This window comes from Orcinus orca, chromosome 2, assembly GCF_937001465.1.
Source record: "Orcinus orca chromosome 2, mOrcOrc1.1, whole genome shotgun sequence".
Lineage (NCBI taxonomy): Eukaryota > Metazoa > Chordata > Mammalia > Artiodactyla > Delphinidae > Orcinus > Orcinus orca.
Window position 1 is genome coordinate 180,688,770 of NC_064560.1, and position 27,619 is coordinate 180,716,388.

The following is a 27,619-nucleotide window of genomic DNA, read 5'->3' on the forward strand; positions in this document are numbered from 1 at the left end:
TAGAGTGGTGATAATGTGTGGCTAACCTGTATCGAATTGTTATTTTCACTGAGAGTAAACTCCTTACTTTGATCAGTTTATTTAACGCTCACAGCAATCCTTTGATGTAGTTATCATCATACCCATTTTACCTTTAAAGATATACCAAGGTTAATTAGTTTGCCCAAGGTCATCCAGCTACCAAGAGAGGAAGCTAAGATTTAACCCCCATTTCTGTGTTATTCCCAAGGCCATATAATCTGCCTCCCACTGGTGTGATTTATGTTGAAATCACGGAAGCAGTTGTGTAGAAAAAATTAGAATGGTGATGAATAATAACTCACATCTGAGTGGTACTTTACCATTTCCATAGGATCTTACTGTGCATTATATCATCCAATTAAAAATTACAAGTTTTTACACACAATACTTTTCCGATTTGAAGGAATTACGAGTAAATTATGTATAAACTAAAGGAAACGACCTCCAAATTTCACCACCCAGAGATAACTTTCATCAGTGTTTTCCATCAATATTTTGTTGTATATTTTCTCTCCCCCCCATATGTGTGTATTTATGTGATGATGTTGTTTACAATGTCCCTTTAATAAGTTATCAATAAATATCACTAACTTTTCTTCATGTCTAACATGATATTTTATGTTATTCCATTTTGGGGTTGTTCCATAAATTATTTTGTTGGTATTTATGTTGACTCATCCACTCTGATCCCTGGGATTTTTGCTTCCTTGCAGCACTGACGTGTTTTATCTCCAGAGGGCAGAAACTGGACCACTTGTCCCACGTCTAATTACTCTTTGGCTCATTTGCATGTTCCTTTTCTCACTCTAATATTATTAATATAGTGGTCTGTGCTCACTCAGACCACAGTTTAGTCTTTGTCAGACTCTCTGCTCAATTAGGTCAAACTGCAACTGGCTTCCTGACTCTCTTTTTGTGGGAGCCACGAGTGTGAACATTCCATGATTTTCTTTCTTTGCTTCTGCATAAGGTACTTGCTGATGTGCACATATTTCTTTGACTTCAAAGACTTAACCCATTTTATTTTTTTTTAAATTAGACTCAACTAATTCTTTAATCCATCAAAGAAATTCTCCTTTTGATGAACTGAGTCCCTTAAAATTTAGGCAGTTTGCAAATTATCGTTATTAACAACACTATGAAGTCTGTAGGCAGATACTGCTATCATCACTCACTGACAGATAAGATTATGCAGTCTCAAGAAGATTAAGGGATTTAATCAGTGACACTAGGTAGCAAATGGTAGTTTCAGAACTTGGGTCTCCTAACTCTGAATGTGAATGTCTTAGCTTTAGCCATACTAGCTCTAATGGTGAACAATGTTATGACAGATTTATGGACTGTAAGAAGTAAGCATGGCTGTCATTTTTGCCTACTGAGCATCATGTTCCCAGTTTCAAATTTTAACTGACTTGAGAAGTAGTTAACTGGTTGTGACTAAGTACAAAAACTGATATGGGATTTTTTCTCTAACTCTTCTGTTAATCAGGTTTTAATTACATTTCATTGCCTGTCTTCAGGATAAAGTTCAAGGTTGTTAACTTGGCATTTAAGATATTCCACTATCTGAGCCCAATCTACCCTTTCCCACTCTATCCTTTATTACTTCTTTACAGAAATGCTTTGTCTCATTTAAACTTTCTCTGCACTGTCGTCCAAATGTTTCATGTGTTCCACATTGATCTTTAATCTACTTTCCTCCATTTACCTGCAGATAAATACATAAAATGACTCACCTCCTCCGTGAAGCCTTCCTTTACCAGGCCGGTAAAAGAGATCACTTATTTCCCTAGAGTCAGAGAGGATTTGGCATCTCTTGAATTATATCTTTATGCCATATTCCTTTAAATAGGTTATATAAATGTTTGCTATCTCATGATTTCTATAGGTTGGAATTATAAACCTGGCGTAGCTGAGTTTCCTACAAGGCTGCAAGCAGTTGTCAGCCAGGGCTGGGTTCTTATCCGGATATAGAGATCATGGGGCCATCTTAAAGTTTATCTGTCATGGATGTTTAAAGAACTATATGTGAAATGAATAAACAAATAAATAAGTAATTAGACCATTAAGAAAAACTAGGCAAAATATAGGTGCATATTTTTCTGACCTTGCATAGCGAATGACATTTTAAATATAAGGCAATAAAAAAAGTTAAAAGAAAACAAAATAGATTTAAAAAAATTTCTGATTGTAAAAATTATGAAAAATTAGGTAGAAATTTTGAGACGTGATTTCAACAACCATGATTAACAAAATGTTAATGTCATGAACATATATAAAGCTTACACAGATGGATAAGGAAAACAGTAGATATTCAATAAACAAATGGGAGGGAACATGTAGGAAATCACAAAAAAGAAAATACAAGTGACTAGTAAATGTGTATAAATGTTTATCTTCATTTGTAATTTAAAAATAAAGCAATAGTAATACTTTCAAGTATCAAATTAATAAAATAAGATATAAAATGCTCAATACTGATAAAGATACGGCAAGTGAGCTCTCTCTTATCACTGCTAAGAGTGGAAAATTAGTATAACCATTGCAAATGCAAGCTATTACTCTGTTTCAAAAGCCTCAAAGTTGTACATATTATTTTACCTAGTAATTCCTCTTCTAGAAATTTAGCACAATGAAATAATCAGCAATGCAGACAAAGCTTTATGCACAATGATTTTCTTTGAAACACTTCGTAATGAGGCATTGAAAATAAACTAAACATCCATCAAGAGGGGAAATGTTGAGTAAATTCTGGTGTATCTATAGTATGGAATATTGTGGAGCCATTAAAGTGATATTTAAGATGAATATTTAATGATTTGGAGAAATGCTTAGATGGGTAAGAAAAAGCAGGATACAAAATTGCTTATAACATGGAACTAAAGTGTAAAATAATTTATTACTAGGAGGAAATACGTAAGATATTAACAGTGGTTTTCTTGGGATTCGGAATTGTCCCTGTCAGAAAATTGTCCTCAATACAGAGTTAATTGCCTTATTTTGGAGTCTTTGTAAAGTTTATCATATTACACATGTTCTTTCACTTTCCTTTTTTTTTTTTAATAAAGAATTAATGTTGGGGAAGCACATTACCCTGAAATGACCTCAATCAAAGTTAGTTTTGGACACTTGTAGAAGTCACTTGACAAAATTGGTAGAAATGGAGGCAAAGAAATTGACTTCAGATTTAGAAATTATTCTTGGTCAACATGACAATGGCCAGGGTAGAATGACATTGTATACAGTACACAGTTAAAGAACACTTTAAAAAATAGTAGAGTAATTAAGGTTTGGTATTTTGTTTATTGACATTGTGAATATATTACCTATGGGAGGAATAAGAAAATAAAATATCCTGATTTATGTGAATGGATAGCTTTAGCTTAGGATAAAATATCTAGTGAGCATCACAAACATTTCAAAATATTTTACCTGAAGCTACTTAGCGGAAGTGAAAATGGCATGTACCAGGACATTGAGTTAGATGATTATGTGAAGGGTGTAGTTAATATTACTTCAAAGAATGTGAGATAGAAAAAAATATTTTTCTGTGTTCTATGTGCAACTTAAGTATGCATTCATAATTAAATTAAGATATTAAATATTATAGGTATACATTTGACCATTTGATTTATATTACTAGTAAGTAAATATCTAGCTTAGCTAAAAATAATAACAGCATCAAAAGTTTGATCTTCTAATTGTGAAAATGGAGAATTGCCTAATATTCATGCTCACTTTATATCTGACACATACTGTTTTATATTTTGTATTTTTCTGCAGTAAAAAATGTATCTTTTCAGACAAAAAAGTCAACACAAGTTTTTAGTTTACAATTTGAAAGGGAACTTAAAATTACAAATACCCTTAGGGGAGGGAAAATATTCTTCATTCCTTTTAAGATAAACAGATCTCAAATCCTTCTTACATTGGTAGTTTGGAAGTGTGTGTAAGAGGCATAGAAATTCCAGGAAACCTAAAGTGCTGGAGGAAAGGATCTTCTATGAATGCTGGAGATAAACTTCCCATTTTTCATGGTTCTTTTTATGCCTTGTTGTCTCACTGAACACAGATGTAACTTTTTTTTTGGTCTTCAACTACAACCTATCACTCAGAACATTTTTTGTTCCTTATGCTAAGCTTCACAAAGAAATGGAAAGAACTCCTTTCTCCAGAGGGGTGACAGAAACTTACTGGGCACGTCCAGTCCTTGATCTTGAGGTGAAAGTCAGCCTGTGGATGAACGGAGATGGTGTTAGTAGCCTCTGTGTTGTGACCTGCTGCTTTCTCGGTAAATGAAGATGACGAAACAGAGGATTCTATGCATCTAGCCCCAGTTTAGCCCCAGGCCTGGCCTTATTTAAAATAAAATAGCTGCAGTTGGAAGCAGAAAGGATGTTTTTAAATCTTTGAGCCCCAAATCCATATGATAAAGAACAACACATAGTTGGAGAAACAGAAAGTTATATAATATATTGTTTGGTCCACTTCTTATTTTTATTTTCTCCAGGTATTTCTCTCTGCTTTAAAATAAATGAAGAATGAGAAATTCTTACCTTCAGAAACTGTCCTAAAATTGAGTATTTCAGAAAAACATTGTCAGCCTAAATGATTAAAACTTCTACTACTCTCCGCAGCCTTTTTCCTCCCTTCCTCCCTGCAGAGAGAGGGGCACAGCACGCTGTGATTCTCATTTGCTGTCAACTTTTGGTTAAAAAACAGATGAAGACTTATATTAGACTGATAATTTCTTATCCTTGAGTTATTCGTATCTTGAGCAAACTCCACGTTAATGTATTATCCACCATTCGTTCACTGGGGGCTTGAACTTGAGTATTCTTATTAAGATGTTATTTCCAGAACCTCTGTATTCATTTATATTTTTCAAAAGATTGCATAAGAAAGCCTAGGTCTTGCTAACCAATTATAGAAATTTCTTTCGAAATTATTTTGAAAATAATGGCATTAATAGCTACTATTTACCAAATATTACTTATGTGAAAGCAGGTGTAGTTAAGAGCAGATACTTTCAAAGTCTGGGGTGTCTCTTCAAAGTGAGTCAGTTTGTCTGTTAACCTTTTGATGATCATTCCATACTGTCTATTAAATATTATATTGTAACATATTAATTTAATTGTTAAGAAAGATCTAGCAGCAGGTCTGTTTTTTCCCTTTACGGAGTGATGCCTCCAGGAAGAAAGAATGATTATTTGGTCAAATGATTGTTTGGTTTGTAAACAGGCAAACATAATTGGTATTCACGAGCAGGAGGTTCCTCATCTATAGAGTCCTTTTAGAATGATGTACCCAACCCAACTATGATAAACAAACCTAGAATCTGTTGATTCATGGAGGATGGCTTGCTGGAAAATGTCTAATTAGAATATAGAATGGGAATGCATTATGATCAAACAAGCTCCTTTTTTTGTATGTTATGCTCTTGCAAGCATCACTTGGAGACCACATGTTACATATAAGCTACAGAGTGTCTTTATGTGCTTACGGTCTTAGATTGTTCCCTTCTTGCCTGTGCCTTCTGATTACTCGAATTATCAGTACAGCTCAATATTGGGGAATACCTTTGATTCTTGTGAGCCTGATTTGACAGACATTTCAATCCTTTGTGCTATCTCAAATGCAGACCTTATTCAATACAGGGTTAGGGAGAACCCAGCTTGATTAAATAAGTGGCACGGTGTAATCAGGACCAGGGTCACCTTTAATAGTTATACAGATTATTCATTTCACTTAAGAGTCTTTAATGGTGGGAAAGTATACTCCATTGCTAAAAATTCTTACTATTAAATGATCAGGCACTGACTAGGAGTTTCAGGGTTGGTACAAAACAATCCTTTATGTTTCGCTTGTTTAAGTTTGGGTTCACCCAGAAGCAGGCCCTGAGACACAGAGTAGAGTGTCAGTAGCTTATTTGTGGGGTGGAAGGAACACCTGTAGAAATTGGGGAAGCCATACAGTAAAGGGAAGCAGCCAATCAGTGATGTGCTACTAAGCCAACTATGATGGCGGGTACGTTTTCATCCTAACATAGACTCTACCCCTTTGTCCGGCTTTTCCTTAGCCTACTTTCTATTGTCCCTGTCAGAGCCCCAGAAGGGACATGAGTATGAGTCCTGTCCCCAGATATGTGGGTGAGTGAGGCCATGGATGAAAGCGTGGGGATTAAACAAAGAAAGAAAATAAATATCCACAGCTGCATCCCTTATTTAACCCTTGGCACAAGCTGTGTCTGTGACTATATGTCTTTTCTTAAGGATGTGTGATGTCTTAACTTCAAAAATGGCCAAGAACCATATCTCTGAGCATGATATATTCCTCACAGGACATATTGTATTGCCTTATATAGATTAAATGTTAAATACAGATTTCTTAAATAATTTTTTGTTGGTCAGAGTGTGGTGATTAGAGAGAGAAAAAGAATTGAGCTATGGAGTGAAATGAATAAAACCTATGCTTCCTGCTTTCTCTTATCTGATCCTTGTCACAAACTCAAATTGTAAGAGTTGACTACCTACTGGACCTCAGAGTTGTTGAAACTGAACACCCACCTTCCTCTTTTGCACATATATTCTCAGGAGAGAGTTCTGTGGGTGCATTTCAGAGGCAGCTGCAGGGGTGGCCTTTTTAGTTTGAGTACCAGAGCTGAGTCATTAACACTGGAGAACCTTAGTATTAGTCCACCTCCTCCCCTCTACCCACTGCTTCCCACCCAACATCTTTAAAGAGAAGAACATTTAAATCTAGATTATTTGGGGGTATATACTTTATGTTATAAACACTAAGGTCATTATCCCATTGGCTGGTTGATTTTAATTTGCTTGTCTGTTATCTGCTCAATTCCACAAAGGTTTGGAAGCAGTTATATATGCGTCTGTATAAAGTATAGAAAAAGCTAGAGGAAAAATACAATTGCTAGATTGTTTGATACAGATTAGAATGTAATAAGTGGACAAAGAATTGAAGGATCATAGTGGGAAGTACTAATCAGGAGAACCTTCTCGGAGTCAATTAATATATTATGACACACTTCTATTCAATCAGGTCCCTGGAGTGACTTTTTCTTTGGTTTTCTGCTGAGTTGCTCTTAGACTGTTGGTGTAATATGAAGGCTTACCCTTAACTAATATTCAAATTTTTCATCATGTTTATTTCAAAAGAAAAAAAAATGAGAACATCCTCTAAAGAATGGGACTGTTATAGCTTATATTGATAAGAAGCCTAGATATTTCATAAAGCACAACATTGTAGGACATTATCATAGAAACAGAGAATAACCTTTAGGAGGAGAATCAGAGTTATCCAGAAGGAAAAGAAAATCAGAAAAATGAAAGAAACTTCAAGCAAAAGGCAAACTTTTTAAAGGTTCCCACTGTGAAAATAAGTGACTGTGGTCAAACCCGCTTAAAGCTTTGCTTTTCATTTTGAAGTCTTGGAGCAGGGAGAGATCTTAGAGTTCATTTAGTTCAATCCCTTCATTTTACAGATGACAAAGCAGGAACCCAGAGAGGTTAAGTGATTTGCCCATGGTCACACAGACAGTGTGGGGCAGAACAATAACTGTATTTCAGATTGTCTGACTCCTGGTCCTGGGCAATTTGTACTACTTTTTATTGCTGCTTCCAGCTGATGTCATTTTGGGGAGGAGGCATCCGGGGGCCTGAGCAACGTGGGCCAGCAGGGAAAAGGAGAGATGCAAGATGCACAGGAGAGCTGGACACAGTAATCTAGTGGGTAGGCTGGAACAAGCAAGGGCCAATGAGCCAAACTCTACAAAGGGTATGGCAACCAATATGACTTTTTCCTTGCAGAACTGAATCTTTTTATAGGATTGCCTAACTCTTCCAGAATTAAACATAGAGATAATTCTACCAAATCAAGCAAACTCTTAATTCTCATCAGCCCTGAATCTCAGAAGCAAGCTATGTAATGATGACAATTTGTGGCAAACAGTGGTTCCATGGGAAGCGCTAGCAACATGTCCAGAGTAAGTAACTTCATTCCTCAGATCAGTGACAGTTCTGAGAGCACACATGTCTCTAGGTTCAGGAAGTTAGGGTGTTGTTGTGATGTTCCTGAATACTGGAAGGTCAGTGCAGGAAATGGTGGTGGGGTGGGATGGGGCCAGGAGACACTTCAGGGCTTGCTTTCTTCCCCTTTATGTCAGTAAAGGCATTTTTCCTGAAGGTTGTGAAGAGGGGGGAAAGTTTTTGAATGTTTTTTATTATGATTGATGCTGATAAATATTTTCCTAAAAAAAATTTTTCTTACCTTTGATTGTGTACAACAGTAGTGATTATGATTTATAATCTTCAAAGTAATACGTGTTCTTTTATCTTTTTCTTAGTGTATGAGCAGCATGTGTGATGGTTGCTTGAGGCTCTAAGTGGGCAATCTGGAAAACGTTTTCCCCTCCACACCCCTTCTCTATGCCTTATGTTCAGAATCTGTCCAGTCGACAGGCTGACGAGGAATGTTTCTCCTTTGAGACTGATTGGAAGAGTGAACAGTCAGAAAAACCTTCTATTGTTCTTTGAGCTTTCCCATATGATAGGGCCCAACCATTAACCAAGTCTCTCTTCATTGTTTTGTCTCTTAGAGGAGAGAAACGTTTAGAGGCACATTTGAAGATGTGCCAAATGGATTTCAGAGAGCTTTACATTCCTTAACATCCCATTAATTGGGAACAACAGTTGCATATTCACGTTTTACCATTTGCCAGATACAAAACTGCACATAGCAAAATGGAATGACTCTTCTTCTTTATTCCTTATTGTCTTGTGAAATAATAGGATACCATTCTATTAGAATGTGTTTTATTTATGTTAAATAATTGGCGATGGAAAAAATAATTGGCAGTGGGATTCTCTCTTTAAGGCAGTGTTAACATAAATATTTTGGGAAAGAATTTACTAAATCTGAAAGTTTATTGTTAGCATTCCACTCTTGTGAAGCAATGCCCCTGTCAGTGTGAATGTACCCTTTTCTTCTCACTTCGCTAAATTTAGCATAGATCATTAAAGATTAGACACTTCTAAATTCCCAAGAACTGCTGGGCCCCATTTCTAAAAGACAGGTGTTATGTTTCCAAATTTCCATTATCAAAGAATTTTGTAGAAACACCCTGGTTAGACTGATCAATCTTGGCTACGTTTGATTCTTTGTCTGAAATAAAACAGTCTTTCAATGCCCAAATCCTTTCAACACTGCATCTCTCTCATCCCAGTTGTTGACCCTCAAAACTTGCTAGAGGTAGAACAGTTTGGGGATATAAGGAGGTGGCATTTTGAGTTACATCTGCATGCCATCTGGAGTGTTTCTCCTTAGGAGGGTTGAAACCAACAGCAAAAAGTGAGATCAGTTTTGGTTATGATGATGTTAATAATAGTTACAAAACTATTGAGGGCCTGTTGTGTAGTAGAAACCTTCTAGAGCTGTCTCCTTTAAACCTCAAAAATGACCCTACAAGGTAAATACTATGAAGGAAAATGTACGTTGTTCTTCATGAGTATAATGGGGGGAAACTATTCTAAAAGTTTTATTGAGGAATAAACATATAAAGCAAAAATCTGATGAGTATCCACTAGAAGAATAGAGAAAAGGATGCTCCTGGTAGATGGTGAGGTTATGCAAAAGCCCAGAGGTAGCAAATGGTTCAAGCTATTCAAAAAGGAGAGAGTGGGCTAGTGTAACTGAAAGCTTGTGAGGGACAGGAGCATGAAGACAGATAAATAGGCAGGGATCAAAACACGAAAGGGTCTTTTTCTCCGACCTGGTTCTAAGAGTTGGTTATTTATATTGATGCTATCTATGTTCTCTACCGTATCAAGTCAGATAGGGCATTCAGCTACTTCTCTGAAAGCAAAACTGACCCAAGGCTTTGTGTCTGCTGTAGACTTTGTTAGAATTGAAGATACTGACAAAGTTATACGGTAGCCATGTAAACAAATTCAAATTTAAATATTAAGAGTCAATCTTTTAAAAACATCTTACAGCCATATATACCATTGTGGACTCCAGCCTCCCAGAAGTTTGCTTCTCTCTCTTTTTTCTCTCCTCCCTTAGTCTTCTTCTCCCTTCTCTTAACATTTGTTCTCTCTTATGCTTTCTAATTAGCGCACACCTAGTTCCTGCTCATTTTGAGTGCAGATCAGTTTCATAATCTTTTCTTTCTGTTAACTAACATTCTCAGGGTCTCATCTTCCACCTCAAATGACTTGACTAGAAAAATAACTTTATAAAACAATGATAGGTCCTTTTCCATGAGGAATTCTGCTGACATATGTTAAGGTAATGTTTTTTTAATCCCTGTACCTGTGAATTGCAAACTCTCACTCTTACTAGTTCATCCACACAAAGAAGCACACAAAATAGTACACATTTCATTCATTTTTTGGTGACAGACTTACCACCAAGGGCTGATTTGGATAAGAAAATGAGCTAGATAGTATTTTAGTTGTGGTTGCATTAAAATGCTATCAGAATATTCCACTTTCCTGGGTCCATTACGTATAAGGAAATATGAGTTCTCTTTGTCTATGGACATGAGCTATTGTGACAACTTATTATCTAACCATCCCTTTACACCAAACCTGGCCTTCCTTTTTTTATCTTGGTATGGAATTCAGGATTCTTTTTTTTTTTTTTTTTTTTTTGCAGTACTTGGGCCTCTCACCGCTGTGGCCTCTCCCGCTGCGGAGCACAGGCTCCGGATGCGCAGGCCCAGCGGCCATGGCCCACGGGCCCAGCTGCTCCGCGGCATGTGGGATCTTCCCGGACCAGGGCACGAACCCGTGCCCCCTACATCTGCAGGCGGACTCCCAACCACTGTGCCACCAGGGAAGCCCTGGAATTCAGGATTCTTGGCTGTAAACAATAGAATCTTCTCAGACTGGTTTAAGAAGAGCATATTAGTTAAAGGAGTTTAGTTAGCGCACAGACTGTCAGAATTGCAAGAGATCCAGTCTCATAAGTTATGCAGCAAAGAATAATATCCAGATATATTGGAAAAGGGGGATGGAGGAGACAAAAAATCTTCTTAGATACTTTGTTTGTAAAGTCAACATAATTTGAAGATTAATTGGATATGGGGATAAGAGAAGGAAGAAATTAAATATGAATCTCAGATTTGTGGTTTAAGAGCTGGTGGTTTGATGATTCCATTTGCCAGACGTTGTAGACATTTGCCATGTGTGGCTATTCAACATCTTTTGAATTCCCTTATTGGGCCTGAACAATTTTTGCATTACAATACTGTCACACCAAAGTGGAAGCTAGAATTTATTTTTACAACTCTCTTTATTGCTAAGTTGCATCATAGGAGATACTTATTTTTCCCCAAAAGGAGCAGCGTGAAGAAATAGCATGTACAGACTCAATCTTTGAGATAGCATGGTGGCAAGTCCCAGAGCTTTTGCCTTCCAGTTTGGAGCATCTTCATCTGAGCCTCAGTATTGCTGCCAAGCAGTGGAAGCCGTAGTGTTTTTTGTTAGAACAGCTCTAATGGGATATAATTGGGTCTGAATCCTGGCTGCGTAACTTCCAGTTTTACTGGTATACCCTCCAGCTTCTTTTCAACTAGTCTTCCTCTCTTGCCAGTCTGTATTTTCCAGTGTAGTCAGAGTCATCCTTTTAAACTGAAAATCTGATAATATTGCTCCCCTAATCAAATCTCACCAGTGGCATTTTCTTGGCCTGAAGAATAGCGTCAAAACTCCTAAGATATTTCCTAGGGATGCCATAACAAATTATCACAAACTCTGGTGGCTTAAAACAAAATAAAAGTATTCTCTGACAGTTCTGGAGGCTAGAAGTCTGAAGTCGTGGTGTCAAGGAAGCTAGGCCATGCGTCCTCCAAAGCCTCTAGGAGAGGATCCTTCCTTCCTTCTTCCAGCTTCTGAGAGCCCCAGGCTTTCCTTGGCTTATGGCAGCATAACTGCTGTCTCTATACCTCTGTCTTTGCATGGCTTTCTCCTCTTCTTATAAGGAAACCAATCACATTAGATTAGGACCTACCCCAATTCAGTATGACTTTGTCTTAAATGGATCACAACTGCAAGATCCTATTTCCAAATAAGGTCACATTCACAGGTATTGGTGATTAGGACTTCAACATGCCTTTTGGGGTGGGGGACACAATCCAACACATAACAGTGGCCTGTGAGGTAAGCTACAGTGTGACCCGTGACCCCTGTGTACTTTTCCAACCTTACCTTGTTCATGAGCCTCTCCCCTCATTCTACTCTCCAGCCACTCCTGAGTTCTTTCACGTTTCTGAAATCATCATGCCCTCTCTAATCCCACACATGCTTACAAGTAGATCCCCTCTCCCTGGAATACTGTCTCTGCTTCATCACTCTCTCTGCTTCCACCATCTTCCCTCCAATTCTCACATGTCCTTTATATCTCCTGGACACCCTATACTAGGTTAAGTATCTCTTCATTGTGCTCCCACAACTAATTGGACTTTCTCCATCATAATTAACACATCACAATTTACAGTGATTCTCACCCAATACCTTAGCTCCAAGAAGTCTGCGATGGTGTCCAATTGCTCAACAGTCAAACCCCAGAATTAGCACAGTGCTTGTCACATAGCAGACTTTCAATAAGAAAAATAAATTTGGCAGCTCTTTGGTGGTTTTGAATACCTGTGAACCACTTAGTTATGTAGCTTTGGATCTTGTTGGAAGGGCCTAGTATTTTGTCAGTCAATACTCTTTTTTTTTTTTTTTTCTCGGTATGCGGGCCTCTCACTGTTGTGGCCTCTCCCGTTGCGGAACACAGGCTCTGGATGCGCAGGCTCAGCGGCCATGGCTCATGGGCCCAGCCGCTCTGCAGCATGTGGGATCCTCCCGGACCAGGGCACGAACCCGTGTCCCCTGCATTGGCAGGCAGACTCTCAACCACTGCGCCACCAGGGAAGCCCCAGTCAATACTCTTTAATACAGGGTCCTGTTAGTGGAAATAAACTGCAGTTTATTGGAAGGTTGTATGTCACAGAAACTTTCTACAACTTCCTCTGCATAGGAATGACCTTGGATAATAGTCCTGTGATAATCTCTTACTGGCAGGCTGGGTCCTCAGGTAACTTAATGAAAACACAATTTCACAATACTTTTTAGACTTTGCCCATTTCTATTGATTTATTAAAGTCTTTTATAACAATTTTATGCTAGTCATTACAATGATAATTAGTCTATTACTTTCTAATTATTATAATCATTATCAATTTCTAGCAATGTCAAGGCTTCAAACACCAAATATAAAATCAGTGTTTTGTGCAACCACCATAGATTACTGGTTGTTTAGATGAACTGCTTAGCATTCAGGACTGAGATTTCTGATTCCCACTCTATATTCTGTGTCAACTCCTCTCTCAGTTACTCATACCTCAAGAGGAAGGCTTGGTATTCCTCAAGTGGCAGCTAATACAAACGTATTTCAGTTTCATCCTTGGATCCTGTTTCTGTATTTATGAGTGATTAGGAGTATGTCTGTTTTAACCATTCAAAATTACTTTTGAAATGCACTAACTTAACATTAGTATCTTATTCTCTGAACACGCATGCCCTTTCTGCTATCTTTTTGGTTCTTGGAAGAAGAGCATCTTAATGTTTTTATTTTTTAAACTTCTCTTATTTTACTATAAGTTGCATGAAGGATTAAAAGGAAAGAAGAAATAAAAATTCATTTGAGGGCTTCCCTGGTGGCGCAGTGGTTGAGAGTCCGCCTGCCAATGCAGGGGACACGGGTTCATGCCCCGGTCCGGGAAGATCCCACATGACGCGGAGCGGCTGGGCCCATGAGCCATGGCCGCTGAGCCTGCGCGTCCGGAGCCTGTGCTCTGCAACGGGAGAGGCCACAGCAGTGAGAGGCCCGCGTACTGCAAACAAAACAAAAAATTCATTTGAGGAAACCCTTTATCAAATTTTCTGCTAAGTTAATTTAGGGAGTTCTTAACTACCAGCATTATTTATATAATAGTATATATAGTAACAAACAGATGCTCGTCAGTGGCATATATTGTCATAAGAAATTGCTGAATTTCAAAGTCCAACATAACACTTAAGTAATCTGTTTTTAATCTCCGTCTATTGTCTACCCAATGCACACAAACACACAGACACACACCGATATACACAGACATTTAACTGGAATTACATGAGTGCAGGAACCACTGTCTGTTCACCACTGTTTACCCAGCAGGGTATCCAACAGGCTAATGAAGAATCATAGGGCCATGGGGTGTGTTCTAAGAAGTGAAACCCCTCTCCCTTTGTTCCTCCACTGGATGTTTCCATCTTCCTGCTCCTCTCCAGGGATTCCATGGTTCTGCAAAGTGTATATCAAAGGATTCAGGGGTTGATTAATTTGAATTGGAAAATTACATCTCTGTTTTCACTAACTTCCCAGTGACACTTAGCATTTTCTTCAGCTGAGTGTAAGCCACAAACCTTAGTAATTTTAGCAGTCTTTGTGACTTTTTCACCAAGAGAAACCATAAATATTTCTTAGAATGATTGTTGCATATATCACAAAGATATTTTTGAAATTGTGGTAGTATTCCAGCAAGATCTTAATACTGAATGCATAATATAGGAGACACATGTATTATACCACAAATTTGTTTCTTTTTAAAAATTTTGTTAACTTGTCCACTTTTCTTTGTAATCAGTTGAATTTTATATATTTAAAAATATTCTGGGGCTTCCCTGGTGGCGCAGGGGTTGAGAGTCCACCTGCCGATGCAGGGGACACAGGTTCGTGCCCCGGTCCGGGAAGATCCCACATGCCACGTAGCAGCTGGGCCCGTGAGCCATGGCCGCTGAGCCTGTGCGTCCGAAGCCTGTGCTCCGCAAAGGGAGAGGCCACGGCAGCGAGAGGCCCGTGTACTGCAAAAAAAAAAAAAAAAATATTCTGTCACCAGAATGACAAAGGATCCATGGCACAAAATGGTTAAGAACTCCTTGCTCTTGGCATTGTGAGCTGTAGTTTTTGATTCTTTCATTTTATTTGGGAGGCATTTACCTGGTGATTTAACAGGTCCCAACACATCAAGGGCGATAGTAACATGGGCCAATCACTTCCAGGTGATTGGCCCCGTGAGTCCTGGGATAACATCTCCCATGTCCCTCCTCACCTCCAGGACTCTCCTCTGCCCACAGACAAGTTCAGGCTTCTAGTTGCCTGCATATGTATCCTTTCTCTGACTTTAAGGTTATTGCAGAGCCATTTACCTTTTAGGCAACGTGGAAATTTGGGTCCAAGTCCTGGCTCTTTCACTCACTAGTATTGTGTCCTTAGATACTTTACACAACCCTTAGTTTCCTTATATACCTGATTATCTTCACTTATAGGTTGGTGGTGAAGATAAATGACTTACTATATATAAGGCCCTTAGATGGATATGTGACAAATAGAAAGCGCTATGTAAATATTTGCTATTTTTCTTAGTGACTATCTTCATGAGTCCAATAACTGTGTAATAGGTAACTGTAATTTTAAAACTTAAAGCACTGGACCTTATATTATGTGAGATCATCTTGGCCTCACCCTTGTCTTATTCCAGCTGCTGCTGAGGCAACCAGCAACTTATGGGCTCTCAGCAACACATGCAGATCCAACACGGCAGTGCTTCATGTAGATCGTGCTGCAAACCTCTCTTCTCCTGCTCTGGGGTTTCCTGCTGAGGTAGAGGTTTGGTAACCCTGTACATGTACGTGTACAGCTCAGTGCCCAATCCAGAAGCACAGAGGAGTTAATGTCCCTGGAGAGAGAGGTCAGGGGATATATTTGCCATGTTTCGATGTTTTTATGTTTCTTGGAGATGGCAGAAATCCTTCCTCTACAAAGGTGTATTCTTCTAGATTTGTGTTTGCCTTCATTACCCTTATTCCATCTTGTTCCATTCCAGAAGGAACACAGAATGCCTGATCTAATGACAACATTGCCTCAGATCAAAGAATCCAAAGAGGAGAAGACTAGACAGTCATCCCTTGGTGTCTGCAAGGGGCTGGTTTCAGGACCCTCACAGATACCAAAATTCACAGATGCTCATGTCCCTTACATAAAATGGCATAGTATTTGCACATAACTTTTGCACATCCTCCTGCGTACTTTATAAATCAACTCTAGGTTACTTAAAATACTTAACACAATGTAAATGCTATGTAAATAATTATAAATACAATGTAAATGCTATGTAAATAGTTGCCTGTGCACAGCAAATTCAAGTTTTGCTTTTGGGAAATTTCTGGAATTTTTTTTTTTTTTAATATTTTGGATCTGTGGTTGGTTGAATCTGTGGGTTCAGAGGGCTGACTGTATTAGCTATCGTGTATTCCATCACCCAGAATTGGCTTAATAGAATAAAATCTTGGCTACAGTACCAGGTCAAGAAAAGCACTCTGTGGTTTTGATGCTGACCTCCAAAATGCAGTACATGAGCCGAATCAATGACCAGTGTATAGAACTGTGTCTCCAGTAGCTAGAATATATGGATCCAGGAACCAAGGGATGGAAGTAGAATTGGTCCATTTCACCATAACTCCCAGGGACCTATTTGGTATGTGAAATATGTGCTTACTATCCCACAACTCTGTTCCAGTAGAGTTTCCAGGTCCCAGGAAGGAACACTTCAATCAGGATACAGTAAAGAATTTATCGACTGATCTTGAAGCTGTGATTAAGACATAATTTCTTCAGGTTCATCATGCTAATTACCAGTAGCAAAGAAAGAAGCTACTGAACTAATGGGGGTAATCACCTTTATTACTAATGAGGAGTTAGAATTGCTGCTACACAGTGGGAGGGTGGAACAGTTATGTCTAGAACTTGGGGACTAACTTGGGCATCCCTTGATTCTTCCATGCCCAGTGGTAGTGACAACAAGGGCAAGGCAACTAAAGCCTCAACTCTCCATGCAAACTCTTATTTTAACAAAATGTAGTTCATAAAGAATTTACAACAGTGAACAAAGGGTAGGTGTTGAGTAAAGGCAAAAATAAAACAGGTCAATTACATTTTAAAAAGAAACAAACAAACTCATAGAAAAAGAGATCAGATTTGTGGTTACCAGAGGTGGGGGGTGAGAGGAGGAGGAATTGGATGAAGGTGGTCAAAAGGTACATACTTCCAGTTATAAGATAAATAAACACTAGGGATGTAATGTACGACATGATAAATGTAACTAACACTGCTATACGTTACATATGAAAGTTAAGAGAGAAGCTCCAAAGAGTTCTCATCACAAGGGAAAAGTATATTTTTTTCTATCTCTTTAATTTCTGTCTACATGAGATTATGGATGTTCACTAACCTTATTGTTGTAGTCATTTCACGATGTATGTAAGTCAAATCATTGCTCTGTATGACTTAAACGTATACAGTGGTGTATGTCGGTTATATCTCAACAAAACTAGAAAGAAGAAAACCAAATCGGAAAGGGTTAGAGCCTCTCTGAGGTTACTGTGAGAAGCTTTACCAGTTGATTTTGATGATTGGCTTAGTGGCACACTCTATTTAGTAACTATATATTCTCACTATATTTGCAGAATGAATATGGATTTCATGTTAGAAGTAGGTTGATACTAGATCAATATTGGTGTTTTTGTAACATTTGCATTTCTGTGCTGGTATCCTGTAGTGATTTGTGTGGGAGCGGGCCCAGAACAATTGTTTCATTGATGCCTGTTCGTTCTTTCTTGACTGTTTTATTTTCATCTATCCCAAGTGGGTTGGTAGCATGAGAGAAAAAAAAAAAAAAGTTGGGCAATTGCCCATAACATAAATTCATGTTAAGAAACACCAATAAACAACTGAATTATTTAGTTACTCCACAGACTCTGATGTTTAAAGCTTCTTTAGGGGTATATTTGAGGGTTCCATATTAGCTAGACTATTTTCTCAAAGTCATTTTGTGAAAGGCTTTTATTTTTAAAAATCTATTTCATGAAAGCCCTATTATATTAACATTTCAATAAATGCTAGTGCAAAAGTGCAGAGTTCTTGTATACCCTGTAACATCTTCACATAGTTCACATTATTCTATGATTTCTTTTGTTCATCACATGAATAGGGTAAAGAAGATGAATATAGCTTCCAACGTCACCGTTTTCTAATGGAATAATGTGGGCACATTATTTTTACAAGCTTTGTTTCTTTATCTGTAAACAAGGGAATAGTTTTAATAAGAAGTAAAAAGAACAAAGATCTAACACTCTGAGAGAATACATGCCCTTGGGCAAGTTATGAACCTCGCTGTACCGTGGTTTTCTGATATATAAAACATAGATGGTTATATCTACTCCATTGTGAGGGCTAAATTAATTGGTATACATAGAACACTTAGAATTATGCCTGACATGGAATAAGGTGTTTATTATGTGCCAGGTGTTTCATTTATATTATCTCATCTGTTTATCCCCAAAACACTAAAGGTAGGTACTATTTTTGACATCCCATTTTATAGCTGAAGAAACTAAGTCCCATGGAGATTGTTACTTGGCCGAGGTTGTACAGACAATAAGTGGTAAAATCATGTTTTCAACCCAGACATTCTGGCTCCATTCCATTATATTGCCTCTCTAACAATCACCTGCCTAACCTCCTGCAAATATTCTAGGAATCATATGAGACACTTGAGGCAAAACCACACGATATACTGTAAACAGATACCTAAATGTTAAGATATTAAAAATCATATATAAAGCTGAAAATAGGTGTAGTCATGTTATACTTACTACTTAAAATTCCCCAATTCACCTCTTTTAGTGCCCATCCAATGTTTCAAAAAATTGACTTAGCATAAGCTTTTTCCTTACTTTGAGTATTTGGCTTCTTTTTATTCTTTATATAATTTTATGCTTCATATAATTCTAGGAGAGGGTTCAGACCTCAGCCAAACAATGCTGAATCAGGTGGAATTTTAGCATCAGTAGGGAAGTAGTGTGATGGACAGGGAAACTGAGGCAGCTCAGTACTAGGCCAGGAAGTAGGCAGGTACATGGAGGACAGTTGTGAAGGTGTTCAGGGCTCTTCCCAGACAAAAGGGATGCCACAGAAACAAGAACCCATTCTAGTGCTGGACAGTTGAGTTTATTCACCTGTCTTGCACATGAATTTGTACTAGGAAAATGCCAAGTTAATACACTCATAAATATTCCAGTGTGTTGAAGGCACCAGTTTTGGAATCCTTGCTTGTTAAAAGTTTATCACATTTTTGTCTCCTTAGGCCATAAAAGCCTGAAGGTAGAAGTGGGGTTATAGTTGCTGAGTCTAAGTGTATTCCCACGTGGAATGCTGGTGCTCATAGGACCTACCTTATGGAGGTATTGTGGGGATTGAGTGAATGCAAGGAAAGCAACTCGCACAGTGTCTGATACATAGTCACTGCTCAAAAATGATTAATTATCATCAAAATCTATTTCAGTGAGGCTTCAGTTCCCTGAGAAATCACCCCATTATTTCTGGAAGTCACTAGGGCACATCACTTGTGGGATCATAAAGAAGTCTTCTCAGGGATGATGTGATGGTCTTCAGCTTCCTCCGTTTCTGGCTGAGCTTTTAATCCCTGCTGGGTTGTGGGAGACCCCTCTTCATCTCAGCTGGTGGTGGCCAGTGCTGGTTCTGAAGCATGCCATGATTCCACGGTGGCTTTGGGAGTCGTCTGCTGAAAACTTTATATATATAAGTCTCTTAAACAGCAAATTTCAGGTTTGATGTGACAGCACGTCTCTCCTGCAAGGCTGCACCCCATTCTGGAGTCTCAGTGTGCTGGCAGCATGTTGGCTGCCTCATCTTATAGCGTTTTGCAAGTAGATACAGAGCTTTCAGATTATAGCACTCACAACTTTCTCTCTTTAGGTTTGGAAGGATCAGTACATGGGGACTGCTCTATAAGACAAATTCGGGTGAAGGATAACGTTCTGTCCTCGATTTTGCTTCTCAGCTTACCTGCCAGTTTTGTCTTTTCTTAAAATGATGTTTTCCTGGACAGCCTGTCCATTTCTCCTACAAAAATAAGGACAAAGTTTGTGCTCCTCCCACACAGCCTCCAGACGTTTCTTAATGTCATCAATAAACAATGTTTAGTATTGGACTGAACCATACCTCAGACATACACATGGTCTATTTATACTAGCAAATAGGAAAAGAGTACTAAGTTTGCCAGGAGGCATTGTTATTTTGTTCCATTTGAGTGAGTATGCATAATCACTTGACTCTTTTTCAGTTCTGCTGGATGTTAGCTGCTATGATTTAGGATGACATTGTTCAGCATATTTTTTTTTCAGTAATAATGTTTTGTTGAAGGTCGTTCTTTCTTTAAGTTTACTACTAAGCAACACAATAGTACATTATGCTACTTACTCTCCTCTGAGTCATAGTCGAGCTTCCTATCCTCTTTTCAGGGTTCAAATAATTGATGGCTGTTAGTGTTTGTATAGAAAAATTTTAGTAAATTCTTTAGCATCTATTGTAAAAACAGTTTCAACTGATGAGTTTGGAGGCTCAGCATTTGAAGGAGAAAGAGAAGAGACCATTGATGTATCTCATACTTTGCCAAACCTGCTGCAGCAAGAATTAGGTTCAATCTGTAAAGAATTTTGTTATTTATAAGCCACGCAGAGCAAAGAAAACCTGAAAGCACTAAGCCAAAAATAAATCAGCAGGTAATAAGTATTCACTTGTGGCTGACTTTGTACCATTGTTGTTGATAGCACAACAGCGCTGAGACACTTTCATTCTTGACTGTCTAGTCAGAAAATGACAGCTCTGTTTTCCTGTCCTAACCCTGAGTAACTTCTATCATATCAACAGCTTTTGTAATACTAACTTTGATGTCTATGTTTACCTTACATGAAGTATAAAAGTATAAATAAGTAATGGTATGACCTTGAATTTTTATAACTTTTTGTTCTTTAAAGTGTTTATGCAGCAAGTGATAAAAAATTGAGTCTATTTTTAATAATACACAAAAAAGCCAGCCTAGTTTGCTTATCAGACTGTCTTTTAATTAGCATTTCTCTGAGAATAAGCTATATATAAAGCTACTGTTGTTTTTAATTTTTTCTAGATGAGGTGTGGTTGGAAAACTTTATATATATAAGTCTCTTAAACCCAAGATAGTTGAATTTATACTCCAAACCTCAAACTTTATATTTCAATAAGCTATGAATCTTCTGTTACAAAGATTTAGTACTATCTCCCACACCAGTAAGACCTGCACAGAGGCATTTTATTATTATTTTTAAAATCTGAAATATTCTTTCTAACTCCAGGCCTTTGTTGGCTTAGCTAATTTCTACATACCTTTCCAGTTCTTGCTTAGCTAATGCTCCTCACAGGAGGCCCTTTTGTACCTTCTAATATATATAATGTATGTTAACCTCCTATGTATTCCTCTTACTTCTTACACTTTCCCTTTCCACAACAAAACATATATCAATTGTATATGCAAATTTCAGGTTTACATTTTGTCTCTAGGATTTCTTCTCATTCCAACTCTCCTGTAGGTAAAAACTTAAACTTCAGACAAGATATAAGAGAACAATCACCTGAAGGCACTGGAGAATGAAAAAAGCAGGCATATTCTGGTGGGAGAGTTGAAACTTGTAAGAATGGACCAGAGCCAGTTAAGTTTCTTGTCTTTAAAATGGCTTTTATCCTGTGGATAGACCAATGTTACTACAGTACAGGGTGGTCAAAACTCAAATAGAAATCTAAAGCCTTTATGGTCTGTAGAATATAGATTTGGAGGACACTAACCGTGAAAAAGAGAGGGGCAACTCCTGGGATGGAGAGAACCAGAGAGAGGGAGCCCCAAATTCTATTGAGTTGGCCAAAAAGTTTGTTCAGGTTGTTCTGTAAGATGTTTTGGAAAACTTTTCAGCCAACTCAATATTTAAAAATAATGAAATACTGTTTGCATCTCTGGCTGGCCTCCTGATCCAGGCAAGGGCAAAGAATTCTCAAATCTTCACAGCTAATCATAAAGACTGAACTGAAATTGAGCTGCTACTCAAAAGAGAGTTTGCCTACTAGGTACAACCAAGTTAACTGCATATAAAAACAAAAACATTAATACTCTTTTGAGGAGTATGACAGGATCCAGAGTCTCTATGACACTGTATTTACAATGTTTGGGATACAGTATTACTTGGTATATGGAGACCCAGTCTCAAAAGTAAAGGAATTCAACTGAGATGAACCATGAGATGATTCAGATGTTGGAATGAGCTAAGGTTTTAAAAAAGCTATTATAATGATACTCAGTGAAGTAAAACAAAACAAAACAAAAAAAACTGATAATAACATGGAAACATAGGAAATCTCAGTAGAGAAATAGAAATAAATGGAAATTCTAGAGCTGAAAAAATAACCAAAATTAAAATTCCCCAGATAGGCTTATCAGCAAAATAGAAATGAGAGGGAATGTCATCTGTGAATTTAAGGATAACTCAGTAGAAGACTAATCTGAAGACAGAGAAAATAAGATTGTGGAAAAAAATGAGCAGAGCCTATGGGGACCTGTGGTGAATAACAAAATAGCAAAAGCAAAAGCATAGCATAATCAAACTGCTGAAAGCCAAGGATAAAGAGGAAATTTTGAAGCATCTGGAGAATAATGACATTTTACATGAGGGGTATAAGGAAAATGAATCTATGATGAAAAATATCAGAACACTGGGGAGAAAGGGACAGGAACTGCCTGGGAATTGACATGAGAAAACTTTTTGGATTGATATTGTGATAGAGATTTGGGTTACATAGGTGTGTGCTTTTATTTTAACAGCAAATATACACTTCAGATTAGTGTATCTCATCTCATTATGTGTATATTTAAATTTTACATTAAAAGAAAAATACTAAACCAAAAATTACAGTTTATCCCCACTAGCTTTAAATACTCTGAGGAAAGAGACTCACTTTATTCCCATCACTGTGTCCCTTGTGCTGAATACAATGCATGACATAGGATACATGCTCAGTAAATTTTTGTTGAATTAAATTTAATTCCATGTATTCCCTTTTCATTTCTGCTGATCTAATGCAGATGAGTAGATCATGATCAAAGTTTTAGGAGATAAATAGACAAAGTAAAGAATCTATAATCATGAGCATGATAGGCTAATGAGAATTTAAATATAACATACAGGAGAGTTCATGTAATAACATGTTAGGGTTTGCATTTTTAGATCTTCCATTGCCCTATATCACTTGCCTAATGTAAGCCAAGAACTCAACATACATGACCTCAAAGAACATATAGCATATATTATCTACAAGAACACTGCAAAGTAAATATCATTATCTCCTTTTTTTCAGTTGATCAAATAGAGACTAAAGAAACATAAAGGACTGGGATTATGTGGCTGACAAGTGAGTAGCTGTGTCAGTTAGAATACTAGCAGGAAACAGTTATTTCCTGCTGGTTAAATAAAGAGAATTTAATGACAACCTATGTATAGAGGTATGGGTAAAGTGAATAAAAAGGGGATGATGAGGTACTCAGAGACAAGCAACTTAAGGAAGCCATTACAATCCCTTAGGTCAGGAGGGACCAAGGGAGGAAATTATATTTTTAGAGCCCAGTGAGAACTGGAAATATAGAGGAGGGAAAACCTGGTGGGAACTGTGGTAGTGGAGTCTTGCAGCTACTGCCAGAGCTGTGGGGTGAAAGAAGGAAAAGATACTCAACTCCTATCACTTCCTGCCATCTTATCTCCTGCAGGGGCCTTCCATTGGTTGAACCCAACTGGATGCTAACAGTCAAGGTAGCTGCCAGAGCCAGACTCTCAGGGCACAGAGTAGGTCAGAGAAGAATGGAGAATAGAATGGGTTAGGGGTAATTGGAAATTAACTAGTACTTGTAGCCACATCCAGATTTGATCCCATGTTTTTGTGTCTTCCAGGCCTATGTTCTTTCTTATACATCATATTGACTGTCATTTTAGACACAGGAATTTTAGTAGCAACCATGGATTTTCTTATGGCTAGATACCTGTTGAACTAGGCCCTCTCAGTTTTTCTTCCAGCCGTCAGAAGGTCATCACATAGTTCCTGAGTTTAGACGTGAATCGGAGAATGGGAACGAGCTGCGATTTAGTTCTTGGATTATTAGCTCAGACAGCCCACCATCTTTCAAGTTCAACATACAGTTGTCCCCAGGTTAGTAGACTCTTTCAGGACTTTCACATGAATGAAACTCAGTTACTAATTAAATGCCATAAGGCTGAAGGCTAACTGATGGATGGTTACTCTTTAATGTGACATTTTAGAGCACAGAAAAGACAGGGATTAAGATAATTGTTCTCCAGCTAGCTAAGTGACATGCAGCTAAGAAAAAGGACTAGGGTGCAGGGTCTGGCTTCAATTATTTCCAGCCCAGCAGGTCTTTTAGAAATGTCTTTTAGAACTGCCAGCCCTATCCAGTTGTCTTGGCAGCATGAAACACAGACTCCTTCTCATGAAATGTGGCTGAAAATACAGATCAAATGAAATATTCTTTTCTAAGTGTTAATTAAACTAGTTAATTAATGTCACTGAGCCTCAGCTTCTTGTATGCAAAAAGGGGATAATAATAGTGTGTACCACATATGATGGTTGTGAAATTTAATGAGGTAACAAACACAAAGCACTTATAACAATGCTTGGTAAATAATAAGCATTCAATAAATGTTAGCTATCATCATCATTGTTATTATTTTACTTTGCGCTGAGCGATGACCTTTGCTCTCTTTTGGTTCCAATTCCCTTTTTAGGTTGTTTCAAAAGCCCTCTGAGATTTCTCTTCCTATTTTTTTTTCCCATTTTCTTTAAAATTTCAAGTTTGTGGTCTTGGTAGGGACATTTGCACACTGGTATTTCTAATTTTGGTAACTATAACGTGTGCTGAATATGAGTCCCTACATGGCACTGCCATGGGAAATAAGCCATATATTCACGGGTTCATTCTGGAATGAAACCCTGCAGATAGTAGACTGTGACCCATATTTCACTTACATGTGCTTAGTAGAAGCAGGATCAGGGGTTTATATCAAAAGAGAATTATTGATCAAAATCTTTAAATTTCTACATTCTCCTGTTCAAGTTGACCCCTAACCTTTAATTTAAGCTTCTTCTCTGTTCTTTTTAATAAGAGATTTTGGGTTCAAATTCTGATAATGCCATTTATCAATAAATGACCTTAAGGAAATCACATGCCTTTTCCATGTCTCAGTTTCCACGTCTGTAAAATAAAGATGACTCGGTGCCTTCTCCGTGTGTGTATTTGCTGGCAGAGTGGAGTGTCTAGCGCATATAACGGGGTCAAGGTAAATCTTGAAACTCTATCTTCTTTGGTCTGGGATGGAATTCGAAAGAGTAATTCCTATACAGCTTTTCAAATACTTTTTCCCAGGTGCTTAGATGAAGAGAGTTTAATGACAACCCACATATAGGAGTGTGGGTAGGGTAAAGGGCATAAAAAAGGGATGATGAGTTATTTAAAGTCAGCAGCTTAAGGAAGCCATTATAATCCCTTAGGTCTGGAGGGGCCAAGGGAGGAAATGGCATTTCTAGAGCCCATGAGAACTGGAAATATAGAGGAGGGGTAGCTTGGTGCGAACTCTGCTAAATCTAATGCTTCTCTGACTTATTTGACTGCAAATCTTTTCCGAAAATAATGAATTAAAATATTGCCAAATGCTGATGTTCTGCGCATAAAGGAGGGGATTGGATTCTGGAGTAGAAGATATCAAATCCCCTCTTCACACTGGAGTTCAATGAGTTAATAATTATTTCATGGTATGATATATTGGTGTCCCTATTATGCTTTCCTTCTGTACACTTAGGATATGAGTGTTTTAAGCTCTCTTCTCTTTTTTTTCAAGGGAAAGGGTGTTAATATGGTTGATTATATAATTTGTATGGGTCTACAATTTACTAAGGGGAAGTGTTACATATTATAAAGGCATAAACCCAGGCTTTCTTTGTCCTTGGAATTATATTTTTTCTTTAACTGGTTCCAAAATTTATATTTAGAAGTATAGAACTTCAGTATAGCCTTTTACCAATAAGCCTTACATTTGGCGTACGTGCTGGGTTGATAGCTATAAATAATGTAGCACTTGAATTTTGATTCTGTTATTGTTTTTTGTGTGTTAGTTGCCCTTCAGAATTGAGCGGGACCAAGGGGAGCATGGTTGGCAAACAGAGCTTCAAAAATTCTGGGTTTCTGGCCATATTATAAAAACCATGGACACCCCACCTTCCAAAGGAGAATAGCCATTCCATTGGCTGTTTTCTAATTGATGAAGCTAAGAAAATCCATTTTGACTGTATAGTTGCTTCATTTGAGCTGGTAGATCTGGAATTTAAATAACTGTACTATAAGAGTAATCTTTTCACTGTAGAATTTAATTGTGAAGCGTGAATAATGAGAGGACATTTCCCGTGGAGTGCTGTCTTAGGGTCCTGGAAGATATAGATGGCACACTCAAACTGGATAAATGAAGAGGGATTTATAAATAGACTGTTTACAAGGTGTGGGCAGGGAAACCAATAAAAGATGGTAAAGTATCCTAGGACTAGGGTTCATGATGAGCCATTATTAGCTTTAGGCCTGAAAAAAAAAAGTGTATTTATCACATTTGAAAAGAGTAGCTGTGGTCAGGGCATCTCAGATCTATGTCCTTTGGGATTCAGTCAACCCAAGGGAAAATGCAAGCCAGGAGACAAAAACCTGATCATACTCTCCTCCTGCTTTATAATCCCCTTAAGATGGTTCAACCAAACCATAAGCCAGAGGTCAAGGGAGCCTGTTAACTCAATCCAGATCCCTTTTAGGGTAGAGAGTACATCTGGTGGGGGAATGAAAAATATCTTGCACAGGTGCCAGGAGATAAAGTCACATTCTTTGATAACTTTCACAAGAAAGGAAAGGTCATAACTGAATCTATTCAACCCAATTCATCCTAAGCGTTGAAACCTTACCTTGGCTTAATTCTCTTTAGTCATTTTTAAGCTATCATTACTGTTTTCCATTGTGATAGGAAGAACCATCCCTATTTTGAAATGAATATGCGTTTATTTAATTTTATTTTACAAGCATGTATAGCAACTACCATGTGTCAGGCACAGTTCTAAATACTTTAAATATGCTAATCCTTTAATTCTCGTAACAGTTTTCCAATTGTTACTATTATTCTCCTCATTTTGCAAATGAGAAACTGAACATAGGAGGCTAAATAACTTGCCTAGCATCATAAACCTAAGAAGTGGTCAGCATCTGCATTTAGGCAGTCTGAGTCCATGGCCTTACTTACTTTATTTTTTTACCATTTTTCATCTTGCTTTTTTATTTTTAAAATTTTACAGTATTCTGTGGACATACTTCCATATCAGTTCATATAATGTCATCTCATCCTCTGAGGGAAGCATAGTATTCCACTGTGTGAGGGTTCGCTAATTTATTAACTTATCCACTGTGGAAGGATATTTAGGATTTTTTTCCCTTCCAAATTTTTGTTATTACAGACAATGCTACTATTAAATACTTTTATTATGTTTTGTTGATTCTCAGAGGCACATTTTTTCACAT